At 39.6% G+C, this 21,265-nt stretch overlaps 1 protein-coding gene across 1 annotated transcript in view; it reads left to right on the top strand.

The window, feature by feature from the left end:
• The window catches only part of VWC2 (von Willebrand factor C domain containing 2), a 123,000-nt gene that overhangs the window by 67,035 nt on the left and 34,700 nt on the right, over positions 1-21,265 (top strand). The gene's annotated exons all lie outside the window — the stretch shown is intronic.

Raw genomic sequence — 21,265 nt, 5'->3', positions numbered from 1 at the left:
GGTGTTGAGCCCTGGTGTTGCTACGGGAGTGCTGCCATTCTGTGTGAAGCAGAGGCGAGACCACAGATACCCAGAACCTTCCGATTCTTTCTCCTCAGCCTGCTGGGTCACTGCTGTTATCTCATGCCAGTCCACACCTGGACCAGCTGATATCCATGGTCTTGATTTATTTGATGAGTGAGAATTTAATTGCCAGCCAATGTAGTAACCACATCTTTTAGGGCATGGCAGAAATTTATGGAGACCCCTATCCAAGTTCCTGCTTCTGTAGAAAGTCCCTTGTTGATTCTTGGCCTTTCCCTGTCAAGGACGGTGCTCAGTGGGTTCATAGGGGCCAAGCACCTACAGTAATCCTCCTTACCAGTAAGGCAATCTGGCACTAGTAATATGATTTGCAAGGTTTTTGACTTTGTGTTTAGGAACAAACAGAGGGTATATTCACTCATTCATACAAACCACTCATCAGATATTCACTGAGAGCCCACTCTTCTAGGTACAGGCGGTAGATCAGTCAATGAGAGGCAAGTTTCCTGCTCTCCTGCAGCATGTATGCAGAGAGCGGTGTTTGGCAGGATGAGGTGGGAGAGAGGAGACAAGGACTGACAAACAAGTAAATAAGTAACAATGAAGTTATAATTTAAAAGTCCTTTGTGATATGGAGTTTTAACAAGGCCTCCACACAATAGATTTCTGAACTTTATTGTACCTTATGAAGCAGGGAGTTTGGGCAGATTTGTTCCCATTTTACAGATTTGGAAACTGACTCAGGCCCAAGTTAAGGACAGCGAGCCTGTCATCACATAAGAGGTCTTTCTTATCCCCATGCTCTCTTCATCTTCCTTTGTAAAACACAGTGTTAATCAATATGATATCAGGCATCTCTTCATGTGGATATTGGTTATTGTCTGGAGAAATTAGGCTTTGCAGGAAGTTCTGAAATTGGGAAGTGTGCATCCTTGGACTTTCTCTTTTTTCAACATTATTTTGGCTATCTGGGGCTTCTTGCAATTTTGTAGGAATTTAAGGGTTGGCTTTTCTATATCTATAAAAATGGCTATTGGAGTTTTGATAGGGATTGTGTTGACTCTGTAGGTTCCTTTGAATAACCTTGCCATCTTAACAATGTAAGTCTTCCATGCTTTGAACATGGGGTTGTTTCTAATCGTTTGTATCTTCTTTAGTCTTTTCAGCAATATTTTATAGTTTTCAGGTGTACAGGGCTTTCATCTCCTTGGTTAAGTTTATTGCTAGGTATGCTAGTGTAAAGAGTTGCTGTCTTAAATTTCTTTTTGGATTGTCCACTGCTAGTACATACAAACTCAACTAATTTTTGTGTGTTGATCTTGTCACCTGCAACTTATTTGTGTTGATCATGTACCTGTACAACATGCTGAGTTCATTTATTAGCTCTCGTAGTTTTCTTGTGTATTCTTTAGGATTGTGTATATACAGCATTGTGTTACCGGAGAATAGAGATGTTTTTATTTATTCCTTTCTGGTGTGGGTGCCTTTATTTCTTTTTCTTGCCTAATTGCTCTGGCTAGAACTTCCAATGCAATGTTGAATCATGTGGTAAAAGCAGACATCTTTGCCTGGTTCCTTTTTAGGGAGAAAGCTGTCAGTCTTTCACCATTGAACATAATGTTAGCAGTGAGTTTTCATAAAAGCTATTTATCATGTTGAGAAAGTGCCTTCTATTCCTATTTTATTGAAGTTTTTTTTATGATGCAAGGTTTCTGGATGCTTTTTCTGTGTCATTTGAGATGATCACGTGTTTTTTCCCCTTTTGTTCTATTAATATGTTGTTACACTGATTGATTTTTGTATGTTGATTCAACCTTTTGTTGAGGATTTTTGTATCTATGTTCATTAGGGATATTTGTTTATATTTTATTTTCCTATAATGTCTCTATCTGGCTTTGGTGTCAGGAAAATGCTAGCCTCCTAGAATGAATTTGGATGTGTTCCCTCCTTTTATATTATATGGAAAAGTTTGAGAAGGATTCATGCTAATTATTATTGAAATGTTTGATAGAACTCACTAGTGAGGACATCTGGTTCTGAACTCTTCTTTCTTGGGAGATTTTTGATTAGTGATTCAATATCTTTATGTGTCATAAGACTTTGAGTTTTTCTACTTATTTTGAGTCAGCTTAGGTAATTTAATTTGTATATCAGGATTTTTTTCCATTTCATCTATGTTACCTAATTTGCAGTACACACTTATTGAAAATAAAATCTTTTTTTAAATTTCTGTAGGTTTCCACTTTCACTTCTGATTTTAGTTATTTGTGTCTTCTCTCTCTTTTCTTTGTCACTCAAACTAAAATTTGTCAATATTGTTGATATTGACAAAGAACCAGATTTTGATCTTGTTTATTCTCTCTGTTACTTTCCAGTTCTCTATTTTGTTTGTCTTTAATCTTTATTACCTTCCTCCTCTTAGCTTTGGGGTTAGTGTATTCTTTTTCAATAGTTATTTTAGGTGAAAAGCTTGGTTTCTCTAGAGCCCAGAGAAAAATTAGGTTTAATTAGTGGGAGGTGCACCCTGTTTTAAAGCAGATACCAGGGTTGGTTTTCTTTTTTCAAGTTAATTGTATTTATGTATTTCAAAATATCTCTTGGTGGTTCATTTCCTCGATCACAGATCATCTGATGATGACACTTACTGAGTGTATGAGATGAAGCATGTTTAACTCAGGGCCACTATGTCGACTTGGGTATTGTGTTTCTATTTCATGAAAACATCCAAATCAGATGGTTCTATGGAAAGAACTTTTCTTGTCTCCAATGCAGGAAGGTTATATCAAAATCTAACTTCTAGGAGGATAAGCTACAGCTTAAGAAAATGTCAGGTGTTGTTCAGCTTTCTGAATTGTAAGGAATTTTTGAACACCCTACAACACAGAGAACATTGACACATTCACTCATTTTTTCCATAACTATTCATAGAATGCTAGCTCTGTGCTTACACCCTGCAGTAAAGTTGGGACATAAATATGAATAACACATGTCCTGCTGTAGTTTGGGAGGAGAGGCACACAGTGACCATAAATCTGTTTGATAATTCCTGTAAATTATGCATTCTTGGAGTATAGAGTGATGGAGAACTCATATTCCAGGGCTTCAGGAGGACCGCTGGAGGATGTAATATTGAGCAGGGTCTGAAATATTGAAAGGGTGTGTTTATCAGTCCAGGCGGAGATGGGGAGAAGGAAGTTCAGCTAAAGGAAAGGTTTTTCAAAATCCAGACCTACGTTTGGGTAGAAAATTATAGGTAGGAAAAAATGGTCTCTCACTGTAAGACTAGGTGCTGCAATTACTATCTCATGGGATTACCAAATTGTTAAGTAGCTTAGATTTTTATATTGATCAATTTGCAAAATTTAATTCTTTGTTGGTATTTTGGTCAAAGGAATTAAAATAAAAGATAGTCCTTAAAAAGGATATGTTCCTCACCAGAACAGTTAAATTTAAAAAGCCTGCCAATAGCAAGTGATAGTAAGGATGTAAGGCAGCTGGGGCTCTCCTAACTTGGCGACACAAACTTCAGTCTGTCCCCCCCTCTAGCCTAGCAGCTCTACTCCTAGGTACACACCCAAGAGGAGCCAGCACATGTGCCCCATGAAAGACACATACACAGGTGTACATCTGTGTTAGTCACAGTAACTGCAGCTGGAAACAACCCAGGTGCCCATAAGGAGGAGGATGGATTAACAAACCAAGGCAGATTCAGACAGCAGAGACCCACTCAGACAGCAAAAGGACTGAACCACTTACATGAAAGACATGGATGAAATCTCGAAAATATTATGCTGTGTAAAAGAAGGCTTAAGCAAAAAAGTACATACTATATGGTTTTATTTATTTGAAGTTCAAGCTAGTGAGGGGCATGGGGAAACTTTCCAGGAAGATAAAAACTGTGTATACTTCAACCGGGCTGGTAGCTATACAAGTATTCATCAACCTGTAAGATTTATATTTTTTACTGTACATTAAACTAAAAATTTTAAAGAGTAAATGACAGTGGTGATAGTTACTTGGGTAGTGAAGGACAGGACACGTCTTAAGGGTTGAGATTTTCACACCTACACAAGTGAGCTGAGACTACTGGTGTCATTTGCATCCTGAAAGCCAAAATAGGCTCCCCCTTAGAAGTAAGAGCTGAGAAACCATGATATCATCATGAGAAGGTAACAGAAAATATCCCCCCATTAACTTGGCTGTGGGAATGTACCATGCATAAGTCATGAGTAGCAATGAGTCTACCCACAAGAGAGAAATACAGATTCCCCCAGCTCATTTTATACTGATCTTCAAGGGGGGTACCCTAATCCAAGAAACTACCAAAAACTGGATTAATAACAATTGAACTCCATAGAGCCCAGGCAAAGCAACTATGAAACTGCTCCAAGATATGTGTTGGGTTCTCTTAGAAAAAAACTCTTTGGAAAATGAGCTGACAATCAAAAATGGATGAAATATACTAAACTATACAAAACCATGAAAAACATCCCACAGAACCAACACTTGGAGAATTTACCACTAAGGGTATAGAGATAATGGAGCATCCAAAATGGATTTCAGAAAAGTATTTTAAAAACAGATAAATTAATGAAGGAACCCAATATCAATTTATAGCAAAATTTGAGTAGTAAAAATAAAAATGAGTGATAACATCTATTGTTGGTGTCTTAATGTGACTTCTTACTACCTTCTGGGTAAAGAGTCAAACACTTACGGTGACCCAGAAGTTTAAAAACCTCACATTATTTCTGAATGATGTAGGAAAGTTGTACCTTAGCAAGGAAAACATTCCATGTATGGGAAGCAAAGGTCCATGAGCCTGTCCCCAAAGAAAAAGGTTTATAGATTGGTGGTTTTCAAAAGTCTGGGAGTGGGGTTGCTGCAGTAACAGGAGCTTGTAGCTCAGCCCATCCCAACCCAGAGAAGGGGTGAGTTCCTGCTGGAATTCCAAATGAGAAAAGTTGTCAGGCCAGCTGTCAGTGATCCCTGGTGCTCAGAGAGCACTGAATGCAGAGGTGACTCCCAGGTGGTTTAGAATCTCTACATGTGAAAAATAAGGAATTAAATTCATGAGAATCCATAGCTTCAGACAGTGAAATTTTTCTTAATTAACATACAAAAAACAGGTAAAGAAAAAATATTATGTAACATTTTCTACAATAAAATATAGCAGAAACCGTAAGACAAGGATTTGGTATCCAAAATGAGTTGAACTATAACAAGAGAATATTTGGGAAAGGAGTGGGTGCAGAACAAGACATACTGATGACAAGAATTATGTGAAATGTTGAACCATCGTAGTTTTGACAGAATTGCAAAGCAACACAGAAGGAAGCTAACTGTCACCCAGTGAAGAATGAAAGTCACAACTCTGGGTGGGGCTTTGGGGATCCAGCTGGATGTCGGGGGCAGCTGGCGTGAACGTGAACTGGAAGGGCTGCTTTGGAGAAAAGTTTGGCAGCATGTTTTAAAACTGTCAATGTGCACAGCAAGGCAGTTTGCAGTGATCATGCATCTCTGGTTCTGGGTAGAGAAGCTCTTATAGAACGTGCATATTTTTTAAATCCTTCATTTTAAATGGAAAGTCTAATTAGTGGCCATCAGAAGAATGGGTAAGTTAGTTATGGTACATTCATGTAATGTACTGCTGACAACATTTATGTCAACATGGAGAAGTGTCAAAAGACATAACAACTAAGTAAAGATATAAAAAGCAAGCTACTGTTGTATTAATATATTACAGTACATTTGTGTAAATGTAACAACCAAATTAAAATCAATGCATTATTTTGATTTTTTGATCAAAAATGTGTGTGTGTGTGTGTCACCTGAGGGTTTCAGCCCCGGCAGGTTCACTGTGGATTCAGTGAGACAGAAAAATGACAATAGAATACTGGGGGTAAAAAGGGGCTCATACCGAGCTTTATTCTCAGGGTGGCAGGTCAAGTGCTAGAATCACGTCTGCCTCTGCACCAGCAAGCCCTTCTTGGTCTCTGCTCCTGGCCCCCGGCTCTGCCCCAGGTGCTGCCTCTGCTCCAGATTCTGCTCTGCTCTCTGCTCCCCAGTCTCTGCTCTCTTCTCTAGGCTCTGCCCTCCTGTCTCCCTCTGCACTTAGCACGCAGGTGGGCAGACTCTTCTTAGGGCAACACCAGCAGTAAAGGCTTAATGCCAACGGGTTCATAAGCTTGGGCCTGCGCAGTAGGCTGAGTATTACCTCATCACACACAGTGGGTATCAGGTGAGGACCCTGGCCATTGAACTCCCATTTTCCCTACAGTGTGGCTGTTCGAATGGAGCCCCAGCATGCACAGTGTAGGCTAACAGAGGTTTATCTGGAGCCAGGGAAGGACTGGCATTGGAGCTGGTGAGCAGAAGAGCCCCTTGCCTGTGTTAGAGAAAGCTTACCGCCCCTCTCAGACAGAGCAGCCGAAGCTAATACAGTCGCTAGGTCTGGGCAACAGGCTTCGGGACATTTGTGCTCCTCTTCGTTCTTCCCTAGAACTTATACACCTACTGCACAAATGGCGGGGCTCCCCAGGCAAGCACGGCCGGGCTGCCTTTGTCTAAGTGCACTGGGGTGATGCGCCAGTCGGAGGCAAGTCTCTGTCTTCTTTGTCCATCCTCCCAGTCTCCACCTAGGGCTCCAGCCCTTTGTCCTCTGAAGAGGGAGCTGCAATTCCAGTATCCCATGGAAATTAGCCTTAACTTGTGCAAAGATGTAGCTGAAATAGTTGAATCATTGTAATATCCTTTCAAATGTGTAAAATAGCTTCTAGAGACAGGTCTAGAAGCTGCCTATGACATTGTTTTTGTGGAAAAATTTTGTAATAGACTAAAAAAACCAGGGAAGTACAAGTGGCAGACTCAGATGCACTCACCACTGGGGCCCTGAGGGTGCCGGAGTCAAGCAGGAGAGCCGCGCCCCTGGTGGCCCCGCTGAGGTTTGTCTGTGAGTGGCTTTTCTGTTGATGGAAGGAGGCTCAGGGTGCAGGGGCAGCCACGCCTTCTCAGCTCTGCCCAGCAGTCAGCCCTGTTCCCCACCGGATCCCACTTCCCTCCCTGTGCAAAGAGCCAGAGCGTCGGATGGGATTGTGGGAGGATTACATTCTTCAACATGTATTTAGTGCTTAAAACAATGCCCCCCGAAGTAAGTATACACAGTAGCTCTTTGTTACTGTTGGCGTTATTATAGTGTCTGTCTCCCCCACTAGACCCCGTTCCACCAGCAAAGGAATCCTTCCTTACTCTTCCCACTGTACCCTTGGCATCCACCGCGGTGGCTGGCTCACAGTGGGCTCTCAGTAACCAAGTGTTGAGAGAAGGAACGAACACCAGTGCCATCCTGTACTGACGCAGGCATCTGCTGTCCTGGGAACATGAAGTCACGCAAGATTTCTGGAAAACCCACTCAGCAGTGTGTATCACATTAAAAGTGTTCAGAATGTGTGACCCAGGGATTGTACTTCTAGAAGTTTCTCCTAAGGAAATAATCCACTCTGTAGGCATAACTTACATGGAAGGCTGTCTCAGCTTCATAAGTAATTGGTAAGGGCGGTAGCTGAGACATTGTTTTATAAGTCATATCCATATGGACACCTATCTGAGGTGTCAGGGTGCTGAGAATAATTAAATGTATGTAAAAGTTCTTTTAAGATCACAAACTTGTATCTAAATATAAAATAATTCTCAAGATGTATTCAGGGATAGGCTTTTTACATAATTCATATTTAATTTAGGACTTCAATTAAATACCTATTTGGAGAAACTATGCATCTTAACTGAGAACTGCTCCAAGATGGGTCAGGGGAAGAATTTTCCTTCTTGTAAAGCTTGACAATTCGTCCTATTTTAAGATTCCCCCTTCTTCCTCCCTTGCTCCTGACAGCCTGTATCTGTATTCAATCATTACCTGTCAACACAGTTTTATTTGGGATGCATAAAAATGGCATAATTAGCTTGAAAATGATTCTCTTAATTATAGTTGTAAGGTTGCTTTATCTGCTCAGCCCTCATGTCTAAGGAATGTGAGACAACCTGCCAAGTCAACTTAAAACACAGTCTAAATTTATCAGTGCAATGCTTTTGATGTGCTCTTTCGTGGTGGCTTTGCCCAATTCTTTTTGATGGGCTTGGAGGGTTCAATTCCATTTAACCACACTTATTCCTTAGGATGTTCTGGAGTTGCAGAACTTCCCTCTTGCGTGTTAGTGTCTTCCAGAATTAAAGATGATGCCAGAAGGAGCTGGAAGGAAAGATGTTGCTGCCAGCGTCCCTCACTGTGGTGTTGGGAAAATCAAATGGGAAAATACTTTGGAAGACACATGATTCTTTCCTGGCACTTAGTTGCTGCCTCAAAGTGACTCATGCAGTCACCTGTCCACCTGTCTGTCCTCTGCCTTGTCTGTTTCCATGACAGAAGCCCAGACCCATGGATGAACAAGTTCTGGCCTGTAACTGTGATCTATGTTTTAGTGTTGGGGGACACAGAGCTGTGGACAGGGGTTCACGACCCTCATGTCTAGTCCTGACTTTTGTACCCTGGAGAGTCAGTATAGCTTTTTAGGCATCAGCTATATTTATTTAAGCCTTTATTAATATAATAATAATAATTATAATTATTATTATGATGATGATGAACTAGGTAGTAGTCTCCAAAGGTGCCTCTATCATTTTCCTGCCCCTGCCGGGAAGCACTGGCTTCTCAGTCACCTGATTCTGCCCCTGAGTTTTGTGGGTGTGGTCAAAGGATGCATGTGCTCTCCTTGTGGGGTTCAGCATCCTTTCTTCGTGATTTCTGTTGGGTGTTTGAGGGCATTTTATTTAACTTTCCACTTCCATTAGCTCAAAAGCTGTCCATCACCTACCTCACAGTTACCTGTTTTTCTTGTGTGTATGTGAACACTCTATTCTCTTAGCACACTTCAAATATACATTATTATTAACTGTAGTTACCATGTTGTACATTAGATCTCCAGAACTTATTATCTCATAACTGAAATGTTGTTCCTTTGACCAACATCTCCCCAACCCCAGCTCCTAGTAACCAATGTTCTGTTCTGTATTTCTGTTTGATTTTTTGAGGGTTCACATGTAAGTGAGGTCTTACAACATTTGTCTTTCTGTGTCTGGCTTATTTTCCTAGCACAATGTCTTCCATGTGGTTGCACATGGCAGGATTTCCTTCTGTTTTAAGGCTAAATAACATTCCATTTATATACATTTTCTTTAACCATTCATCCATCAATGGACATTTAGGTTGTTTCCATATTTTGGCTGTTGTGAATAACACTGCAACATAGGAGTGCAAATAACTCTTTGAGGTAGTGGTTTTATTTCCTTTGGATATATACCCAGAAACGATGCTGGTTCATATGGTAGTTCTGTTTTAAACTTTTTCAGGGAATTCCATACTGTTTTCTACAGTGGCTACACCAATTTACATTCCCACCAACAGTGCACAAGGGTTCCCTTTTCACATCTTTGCCAGCATTTATCTTTTTTTTTTTTTTAAGAATAGCCATTCTGACTGGTGTAATGTGGTATCTCATTGTGGTTTTGATTTGCATTTCCCTGATGATCAGTGATGCTGAACATCTTTTTGTGTGCCCATTTGCCATCCATCTATATGTCTTCTTCAGAAAAATGTCTACTCAGGTCCTCTGCCAATGTTTTAATTGATTTATTTGTTTTTGCTATTTTGGACATTAACTCCTTATGAGATACATGGTTTTTGCAAATATTTTCTTTCACTCTTAGGATAGTTGATTGTTTCATTTACCACCTAGGAGCTTTTTAGTTTGATGTAGTTCCACTTGTTTATTCTTGCTTTTTTTCCCCCTGTGCTTTTGATGTCACATTCAAGAAATCATTGCCAAGACCACTGTCAAGGAGCTTTTCCCCTAGATTTTCTTCTAGGAATTTTATGGTTTCAGATGTTACATTTAAGTCTTAATCTATCTTGAGTTGATTTTTAAATAGAGAGTAAGATAGGAGTTCTGGTCATCCATTCACAAGTGGAAACCCAGTTTTCTCAACACCATTTATGGAAGAGATTATCCTTTCCTCATTGTGTGTTCTTGGCACCTTTGTGGAAGATTTGTTAACTGTGTATGTCTGACTTTATGTCAAGCTCTTTAACCCAAGAGCTTGGGCTGACCTATATGTCTGTCTTTATACTGGTGCCATACTGTTTTGATTACCAGATTACCATAGCTTTGTAATGTAATCTGAGACTAAGAAGCATGATATTCCAGATATATTCTATGTATAGCAATACATCAATATAGTCATATTCTTTATAAAAGAATTACTTTTATCAACTCACATATTTATGATTTTGCTTTTTTTTTTTTTTGACTGCTCTATCTCTCTGAGCTCTTTCTGGAATGATCTTTCTGCTTGAAGATGATTCTTTCGTATGGGCCCTGTGGTGATGGATTTCCTCAATTCTTGTTCATTTGAAACTACCCTTATTTCAAAAATACTGTGATCTCATTTATATGTGAAATCTCAAAAAGTCTTCTTGAATTTATGTGAAGAATTAAAGAATATTGCTCACTGTGGACTTTAACTCTCATTTTCTTTCAAAACTCTAAAAATATTTTGTCATTGGCATTGACTTCCAGTGTTCAGCTTTACCCTCAGACTTTTGCTCTGTTTTTCTCCAGCTGCTGTTAAGATTTTGTCTTTGTCTTCTTTGTCTGTTCCTAGCAGGGCTATAATGCTATTCCAAAATGTTTACTCATTTTAAATTTTATTCTCTTTTGTTTTTATAGGAGTTCTTTTATGGCATAATGTCCTTCAAAAGCTTTGAAAATTCCCTGCCATAATCTTTTAAAAAACTGCTCAAATAATTTGCTCTTCAACTGCTGGTACTTTAATTTCACATAGGTTAGACCAGGATTTAGCAATCTGGCTGACTGGCCAAATCCAAACAGCAGCTTGTTTCTGTAAAACAACCTGTACCAGAACACTGCTACCCTTACTTGTGTTGTTTATGGCTTCCTTCAGGCTACAGTGGTCAAGCTGAGTTTGTGGAGACTAGTTCACAAAGCCCAGAATGTTTGCTCTCCAGAAAACTTCTACCAACCCTGCATTTAGTCTTGCTATCTCCTTTCTGTCTGCTACATACTCTCCATATTTTCTCATCTTTTTCTCTTTGCAATTCATTCTGGGTATTTTCATCTGAGCTATTGTCCAGCTCATTCACTCTGTCTCAGTTGTATCTGCTCTTTGTTCTTTCTAACCATTGTCTTTGTAATGTTGATTATTATATTTCCAGTCTTAGAATTTCCACTTCATTCTTGCTTTGTACTTTCTAGTTCTCAGCCCAAACTGTCCATTTTTGTCTCTTACCTTCTTTAATATAGTGAGCAAATATAATTTAAACTCTGTGTAGGATAATTCCAATATCTGCATCAATTATGTTACCATTCTGCAATTTTTATTCTTATTTCTGATCTCCTTATATGCTTGTTAATCGTTTATTATTTTCTGGATAGTCTCTTGGCAAAAGTTTATAGGAATTGTTTGAGATTAAAGATGATGTTACCATTCCCAGAGAAGATTTATATTTGCATGTTCCAGACAGCATATACTATAGTCCAGCTAACCAAGCAGGGCTTCCATCCATGAGGACCTTTCTGCTTCTGCTTTACACTTATTCCTTGGGTTCAGGAACTCAGGGCCCCAACCCAAAGCTGAGTACATTCGTGAGGCACTCTGTCCCAGGCCACTTGGAAGGCTGCCCTGTCCTGCCTGGTACAGAGCAAGTCCTTCTCTTTGGGTCCTGTTGCATTTCTTTCAACAGCCATTTTCCATAAAGGAAGTTTATTGCTTTCTTTGTTAATTTTATTCTTAGCAATTTTAGGTGTGTTCACTACTGTTGGTGGAATATTTTCCTCATTTGCTTTTCTGTGTACTAATCCTAAAACCTCAGCTTGCTCTTTGGTTTTCTGAGTGCCCTCATACCAGGAGCAACAGAGACTCTAACAGGCGTCCCCATGTTTGCTGCAGTTCCACCCTTTTGCTTTCATTTTCTTGAGTTACTTCAAGTTTAAATAAAACCATGATGATGTGAAGGGGTGTCCTTTCCTAGTCCTTGATTTAAACTGAAACAACCTTAGTGGCTCATCATTGAGGAGAAAAACTCTTATTAGATGTCAGTAAAAAGTTTTTCTTTTATTTAAAAGATTTTCTGTTTTTGCAATGTTTTACTAAGAATATCTGCTAAATTTTACCCAGTGACTTCATGACAATGGTTTCTCTGTTGCATGTGTTGATGTAAAGCATATGGACACATTTTCTAATATTGAACCACACCTTCACTTCCCATGTTGGTTAATATATGATGAAATCCCTATATTTATAGATTCTTTTAAATTTTATATTTCTATTTATGTATGAATTTAGATTTCTTTCATGTGACCATCTCTATCAGGCTTTGGTATTACTAAGGTTTCCCGGCTTCATGATATTCCAGAAGCTATACATGTTTTGCTGTTTTCTAGGAAATGACACTGGGATTGGAGGCTGCACTACCCTTACCTGGCCTTGGTATAGTTTTTAAGTAGCCACCAGTCTTTAATTGATCTTGTCTGTGGTTACCGATGTAATCAAATGTTCCGTCCTTTCTTGGGTTCCTTTGTTCTCTGGGGCCCCAAGATCTTGCTCTGCCTTCCATTCCTGGTCTTGTTCGTTCATCAGGAGGAGCCAGGTTTGTGTTGCACTTGCATCCCCTGTGCTTAGGCCTGGGGAGTTCCGGCCAAGGACATGAGGATGGATGCGCCGGGTTCAGGCCACCTCAGCCCAGGCCTCCAAGTCTTTCCTAACCTTCGTCTCACTAGCTAATCTTAGGGTGCTGCCTGCCCACGGGGATGCTGTGCCCCATCCGATAATACCACTGTCTCACTGGAGACATTCAGGAGACCAGTGCTGAAATTATACTTGGGGTAACGGAAAGTTGGGAATAAGAGTGACTTCATAGAAAGTTTAAAAATTTAACAAAGCTAACTAGACCACACCCCTACCATACCTCTACTCAGGAGCAAAATGTCCCCTTCTCTGGTTTTGCTCTGCCTTTTAGCTGTTTTGGTTGTCTTGGGAAATAATTAGGAAAAGTCCCAACATATGTGTTATTAGACCCACAAAATGTGTGCCATAGTGTCTTTGAGACATTCTTATTGCCTTCATCTCTCATGCTTGCTGTGTCAATGAAATGTACCACCACAGTAATATTCTAGGATATATTAATTTTCCCTAAATGTCTTGTTTTGTTGAGATTCCTATTAGCATAAATATAAAAAGGCTTTTGAAGGGAAATTTCTCTTTTTTAATATTGATTAAAATTATTTTTTATATAACAGTTACTGAAATAATTAGTAGTTTATTTTGGTATTAAGAAATATACATTTGAGGTTGAATTTACAGATGTATTTATAAAAGATGAACAAATGATAAAATTATGCCTATTATTTGGAATACTCAATCTCTAGTTAATTGAGTAAAATACTATTCTTTGTTTAAACTTGTCTTGAAAGTAAATTGTATTTTCATACATTTTATATGCCTAAGAGTAAATGAACACAGCTTCTAGATAAGCATCCAAGTGCCATCTGCTCTTAGCTGTTACACAGATTTTTTTCTGTTTTGCAAATTATTTAAAACAGAAATGATTGCATATACATATTTAATAGATATATACATGCCATGAAATTTAGAATACACTGGTAATATAATCAATATTCTATTATTTTTATTAATTTAACAGAAAACAAAGCTGATGGAGATGACACTCCCTTCCTTTCAGGGAATTTGTCCAAAGTTTGCAAATAGAAGCAAGAAGATAGATTTCTGGAAATTTCTTTTTTCTCAAAAGGCTGTCGCACCTCTCAGCCTTATAACATTCACACATCTATTATGGCAATAAAAAGCAAATTAGAAAAAAGAGAAAAAAATTATTCTTTCCTATCATTAAGCCATCCACTGGCTTCATTTTTGTGTCCTCCTCTATCCATTCTCCACACAACGTGTAATTTAGATAGCCATTAGAATAATTTGGGTACAACTGTGTAAGCTGAGGAGGAAAAGAGAGGGGGAAGGAGAGAGGCAACCAGACAGACACGTGGGGTTGCATTCCTGGCAGGCTCGTAGCCTCCCCACCGACAAGTTTCAGTTGAAGAGATTAATGTGGAACCTTCTTAAAGCCATGCTTTTGGAACTGTCACACTCAAGAAGTACTGGGAAAAATAATAAAAGGAATGTAATTTTTTTTATGTTGGTATCATTAATCTACAATTACATGAGGAACATTATGTTTCCTAGACTCCCCACTTCACCAAGTCCCCTCCACGTACCCCATTAGTCACTGTCCATCAGCATAGTAAGAATTAGTATTTGTCTTCTCTGTGTTGCCCTCCCCGTGCACCCCCCCACATTATACATGCTAATCGTAAGCCCCCCTTTATTCTTCACCACCTTATCCCTCCCTTCCCAACCATCCTCCCCAGTCCCTTTCCATTTGGTAACTGTTAGTCCTTTCTTGGGTTCTGTGATTCTGCTGCTGTTTTGTTCCTTCAGTTTTTCCTTTGTTCTTATACTCCACAGATGAGTGAAATCATTTGGTACTTGTCTTTCTCTGCCTGGCTTATGTCACTGAGCATAATACCCTCTAGCTCCATCCATGTTGTTGCAAATGGTAGGATTTGTTTTCTTCTTATGGCTGAATAATATTCCATTGTGTATATGTACTATATCTTCTTTATCTGTTCATCTACTGATGGACATTTAGGTTGCTTACATTTCTTGGCTGTTGTAAATAGTGCTGCAGTAAACATAGGGGTGCATCTGTCTTTTTCAAATTGGGCTGCTGCATTCTTAGGGTAAATTCCTAGAAGTGGGATTCCTGGGTCAAATGATATTTCTATTTTGAGCTTTTTGAGGAACCTCCATACTGCTTTCCACAATGGCTGAACTAATTTACATTCCCACCAGCAGTGTAGGAGGGTTCCCCTTTCTCCACAACCTCGCCAACATTTGTTGTTGTTTGTCTTTTGTATGGTGGCGATCCTTACTGGTGTGAGGTGATATCTCATTGTGGTTTTAATTTGCATTTCTCTGATAATTAGCGATGTGGAGCATCTTTTCATGTGTCTGTTGGCCATCTGAATTTCTTCTTTGGAGAAGTGCCTGTTCAGATACTCTACCCATTTTTTAATTAGATTACTTGCTTTTTGTTTGTTGAGGTGTGTGAGCTCTTTATATATTTTGGATGTCAACCCTTTATCGGATCTGTCATTTACGAATATATTCTCCCATACTGTAGGATACCTTTTTGTTCTATTGATGGTGTCCTTTGCTGTTCAGAAGCTTTTCAGCTTGATGTAGTCCCACTTGTTCATTTTTTTCTTTTGTTTCCCTTGCCTGGGGAGATATGTTCATGAAGAAGTCGCTCATGTTTATGTCCAAGAGATTTTTGCCTATGTTTTTTTCTAAGAGTTTTATGGATTCATGGCTTACATACAGGTCTTTGATCCATTTTGAATTTACTTTTGTGTATGGGGTTAGACAGTGATCCAGTTTCATTCTCTTACATGTAGCTGTCCAGTTTGGCCAGCACCAGCTGTTGAAGAGGCTGTCATTTCCCCATTGTATGTCCATGGCTTTATTGTATATTAATTGACCAAATATGTTTGGGTTAATGTCTGGAGTCTCTATTCTGTCCCACTGGTCTGTGACTCTGTTCTTGTGCCAGTACCAAATTGTCTTGATTACTGTGGCTTTGTAGTAGAGCTTGAAGTTGGGGAGTGAGATCCCCCCTACTTTATTCTTCCTTCTCAGGATTGCTTTGGCTATTTGGGGTCTTTGGTGGTTCCATATAAATTTTAGAATTATTTTTTCCAGTTTGTTGAAGAATGCTGTTGGTAATTTGATAGGGATTGCATCAAATCTGTAGATTGCTTTGGGCAGGATGGCCATTTTGACAATATTAATTCTTCCTAGCCAAGAGCATGGGATGAATTTCCATTTGTTAGTGTCCTCTTTAATTTCTCTTAAGAATGTCTTGTAGTTTTCAGGGTATAGGTCCTTCACTTCCTTGGTTAGGTTTATTCCTAGGTATTTCATTTTTTTTGATGCTATTGTGAATGGAATGATTTTCCTGGTTTCTCTTTCTATTGGTTCATTGTTACTGTATAGGAAAGCCTCAGATTTCTGTGTATTAATTTTGTATCCTGTAACTTTGCTGTATTCCGATATCAGTTCTAGTAGTTTTGGAGTGGAGTCTTTAGGGTTTTTTATGTACAATGTCATGTCATCTGCAAATAGTGACAGTTTGACTTCTTCTTTACCAATCTGGATTCCTTGTATTTCTTTGTTTGGTCTGATTGCCATGGCTAGGACCTCCAGTACTATGTTGAATTACAGTGGGGAGAGTGGGCATCCCTGTCTTGTTCCTGATCGCAGAGGAAATGCTTTCAGCTTCTCGCTGTTTAGTAAGATGTTGGCTGTGGGTTTTTCATAGATGGCCTTTATTATGTTTTGGTACTTGTCCTCTATACCCATTTTGATGAGAGTTTTTATCATGAATGGATGTTGAATTTTGTCAAATGCTTTTTCAGCATCTATGGAGACAATCATTTGTCCTTCTTTTTGTAGATGTGGTGGATGATGTTGATGGATTTTCGAATGTTGTACCATCTTCGTATCCCTGGGATGAATCCCACTTGGTCATGGTGTATGATCCTCTTGTTGTACTTTTGAATTCAGATTGCTAATATTTTGTTGAGTATTTTTGCATTTACATTCATCAGGGATATTAGTCTGTAATTTTCTTTTCTGATGGGGTCTTTTCCTGGTTTTGTTATTAGGGTGATGTTGGCTTCATAGAATGAGTCTGAAAGCATTCCCTCTTCTTCTATTTTTGGAAAACTTTAAGGAGAATGGGTATGATGTCTTCTCTGTATGTCTGATAAAACTCTGCGGTAAATCCATCTGGCCTGGGAGTTTTGCTCTTGGGTAGTTTTTTGATTACCACTTCAATTTCATTGCTGGTAATTGGTCTGTTTAGATTTTCTGTTTCTTCCTTGGTCAGTCTTGGAAGGTTGTATTTTTCTAGGAAGTTGTCCATTTCTTCTAAGTATTCCAGCTTGTGAGGATATAGTTTTTTGTAGTATTCTCTAATAATTCTTTGTATTTCTGTGGGGTCCGTCATGATTTTTCCTTTCTCATTTCTGTTTCTGTTGATGTGTGTAGATTCTCTTTTTCTTTTTATAAGTCTGGCTATGGGCTGCTCTATTTTGTTTATTTTCTCAAAGAACCATCTCTTGGGTTCATTGATTTTTTTCTATTGTTTCATTCTTGTCAATTTTATTTATTTCTTCCCTGATTTTTATTATGTCCCTCCTTCTGCTGACTTTAGGCCTCATTTGTTCTTCATTTTCCAATTGTGATAATTGTGTCTTTAGACTATTCATTTGGGATTGTTCTTCTTCTTTAAATATGCCTGGATTGCTATATACTTTCCTCTTAAAACTGCTTTCGCTGTGTCCAACAGAAGTTGGAGCTTTGTGTTGTTGTTGTCATTTGTTTCCATATATTGCTTGATCTCTGTTTTGATTTGGTCATTGATCCATTGATTATTTAGGAGCATGTTGTTAAGCCTCCATGTGTTTGTGAGCCTTTTTGCTTTCTTTGTACAATTTATTTCTAGTTTTATACCTTTATGGTCTGAGAAGTTGGTTGGTAAAATTTCAATCTTTTGGAATTTACTGAAGCTCTTTTTGTGGCCTAGTATGTGGTATATTCTGGAGAATTTTCCATGTGCACTTGAGAAGAATGTTATCCTGTTGCTTTTGGGTGTGAAGTTCTGTAGATGTCTATTAGGTCCATCTGTTCTAGTGTGTTGTTCAGTGCCTCTGTGTCCTTACTTATTTTCTGTCCAGTGGATCTATCCTTTGGGGTGAGTGGTGTGTTGAAGTCTCCTAAAATGAATGCATTGCGTTCTATTTCCTCCTTAATTCTGTTAATATTTGTTTCACATATGTTGGTGCTCCTGTATTGGGTACATTATATTTATAATGGTTATATCCTCTTGTTGGACTTACTCCTTTATCAGTATGTAATGTCCTTCTTTATCTCTTGTTAGTTTCTTTGTTTTGAAGTCTATTTTGCCTGATACTGGTACTGCAACACCTGCTTTTTTCTTCCTGTTGTTTGCATGGAATATCTTTTTCCATCCCTTGACTTTTAGTCTGGGCGTGTGTTTGGGTTTGAGGTGAGTCTCTTATAAGCATCATATAGATGGGTCTCACTTTTTTATCCATTCTGTTACTCTGTGTCTTTTGATTGGTGCATTCAGTCCATTTACATTTAGGTTGATTATTGAAAGATATGTACTTATTGCCACTGCAGGCTTTAGATTCGTGGTTACCAAATGTTCAAGGTTAGCTTGTTTACTACCTTACTGACTAACTTAACTCACTTATTGAGCTATTATAAACACAGTCTGATGATTCTTTATTTCTCTCCTTTTTATTCCTCCTCCTCCATTCTTTGTATCTTAGGTGTTTTTTTTGTTGTTGGTGGTGTTGGTTTTGTTTTTTTTGTCCTCTTTTGTGTTTCCTTTGACTGGTTTCATGGGTAGTTGATTTTATTTTTTGCCTTTAGTTAGTATTTGATTGTTCTGCTTTCTTTGCTGTGATTTTATGTTCTCTGGTAACACTGTTTAGCCTTAGGAGTGCTTCCATCTAGAGCAGCCCCTCTAAAATACCCTGTAGAGGTGGTTTGTGGGAGGCTAATTCCCTCAATTTTTTTCCTTGTCTGGGAATTGTTTAATCCCTCCTTCATATTTAAATGATAATCGTGCTGGATACAGTATCCTTGGTTCAAGGTCCTTCTGTTTCATTGCATTAAATATATCATGCCATTCTCTTCTGACCTATAAGGTTTCTGTTGAGAAGTCTGATGACAGCCTGATGGGTTTTCCTTTGGAGGTGACTTTTTTTCTCTCTCTGGCTGCCTTTAATTCTCTGTCCTTGTTCTTGATCTTTGCCATTTGAATTATTATGTGTCTTGGTGTTGTCCTCCTTGGATCCCTTTTGTTGGGAGTTCTGTGTGCTTCTGTGGTCTGAGAGTCCATTTCCTACCCCTGTTTGGGGAGTTTTCAGTAATTATTTCTTCAAAGACACATTCTATCCCTTTTTCTCTCTCTTCTTCTTCTGGTACCCCTATAATGCGGATATTGTTTGGTATCGATTGGTCACACAGTTCTCTTAATATTCTTTCATTCCTGGAGATCCTTTTATCTCTCTCTATGTCAGCTTCTCTGCATTCCTGTTCTCTGATTTCTATTCCATTAATGGCCTCTTGCATCTCATCCATTCTGCTTTTAAGTCCTTCCAGAGATTGTTTTATTTCTGTATTCTCCCTCCTTAGCTCTTGCATATTTCTCTGCAAGTCCATCAGCATGGTTATGACCTTTATTTTGAATTCTTTTTCAGGAAGATTGGTTAAATCTATCTCCTCAGATTCCCTCTCTGGGGAGGTTGTCTGGGTTAGTCCAGTCTGTATCAAATTCTTCTGCCTTTTCATGGCGATAGAGGTAGTTGTGAGCAGTTGGCACATGTGTCAGCTGGGAGAACCAAGACCCTTTCCACTTGCTCCTGGCCTTCCTTTCCTGGGAGAACGGTGACCCCTAGTGGCTTGTGCTGGGCAGCTGCGCGCAGACAGGGTGTCTGATTCTTATCCAGCCCCTGTGGAGTTAAGCTCCATGGTTGCTGTTGGCATGGCCGCTTTCAGGCTGCTCTTCCAGTGTGGTGGGGCCGTGCCATAGGGGGAACAGGCGGGAGGCTGTTTATCACCTTGAGGGGCCTCAGAGCTGCCCTACCACTCAGGGGCTTAGGGCGCCTGGCATTCCCCAGGATTCCCAGCTGCTGGGCTGAGTGTGCCAGGGCGCTTCCTTCCAGCTGTGGGGTCCCTGTCCCTTTAAGACTTTCAAAAAGCACTTGCTTTTCTTTTGTTCCGGGGGCGCCGGCTGCAGGGATCCGCTCACAGGACTTACTGTCCCATTTCCCTAGTATCCAGCACTCCACGCATGCACTGTGTGTGTGCTCTGGTCCGGATGGCTGGGGCTGGGTTTTCAGCAGTCCTGGGCTCCCTCTCCCTCCCTGCTCCGACTTCTCTCCTCCCGCCAGGAGCTGGGGTGAGGGGCCTTGGGTCCCGCCGGGCCGTGGCTTGTATCTTACCCCCTTCACAAGGTGCTGGATTCTTGCAGGTGTAGATGTAGCCTGGCTGTTGTCCTGTTTCTTCTGTTCTCTCTTTTAGGGATAGTTGTATTTGTTGTATTTTCAAAAATATATGTGTTTTTGGGAGGAGATTTCCGCTGTCCTAATCACACTGCCATCTCGGCTCCAGCACTAAAGGAATCTAATTTTATACTATAATTTCTAAAAGAAAACTAAAGCCATTTTTAAGCCTCAGCTAGATATTATTCTTGTCTGAATTTCCCTGCACCCTGTCCTCTCTGAAGCAGGAACCTACCCCAGGCTCCATCAACAGGCCTCCCTCTCCCTGTCTCCCACCTCTCTGCTACCTGAATTTTCTCTCTCCCATTGTGGTAGCCTGGGCCCTCCAATGCAGAGACACCAAGCATTAAATGTGTTAAGAGATTTGAAAAAAGAAACACCTGTGAGGAGAAATGGGGAGGGAGGCTGGGATTTCCTTCTGACTTTGGAAGGAGAGAAGGGGAAAAAAAAAGGCCAGGTGATATGAACCTGATGAGGAGAAACTATTCCAGGGAGTTTCCTGCCAGATCAGGGCCGGACAAACAAACCAGAGCACCGCCATGGGCCAGCAGCGCAGGCCGAGGGATGCCAGTCACCAGGACGCACTGCTGATTCAAAAAAGAAACAAGTGTAAAAATGGACTCCATCTGAAATAAATTTACTGAAAGAAACAGGAAAATATCTTTAAAAATATGATTTATGTTCTCAAAATAAACATTAAAAAGAATGACATAGCAGTGGAATTAGATTTAAAATAACACAGGAAGTTTAGGAAAGTCCATGATGAAAGTTAAAATCATATTTGCCAGAGTTTGAAATTTGCAGTGTAAAATGTTAACTACACATGTAGGATTGGGGACATTGGACATTAGCTCAGGTACCTTCTGCCAGAGTTGTGGAAATGATAAACAGTGTGAAAACGAAAATGGACGAGTTGACAGGAGAAAGTAGGGAAGAAC

This window comes from Manis pentadactyla, chromosome 7, assembly GCF_030020395.1.
Source record: "Manis pentadactyla isolate mManPen7 chromosome 7, mManPen7.hap1, whole genome shotgun sequence".
Classification (NCBI taxonomy): domain Eukaryota; kingdom Metazoa; phylum Chordata; class Mammalia; order Pholidota; family Manidae; genus Manis; species Manis pentadactyla.
The sequence above is the reverse complement of the archived record's forward strand: the minus strand, read 5'-3'. Positions and strand labels throughout refer to the sequence as shown.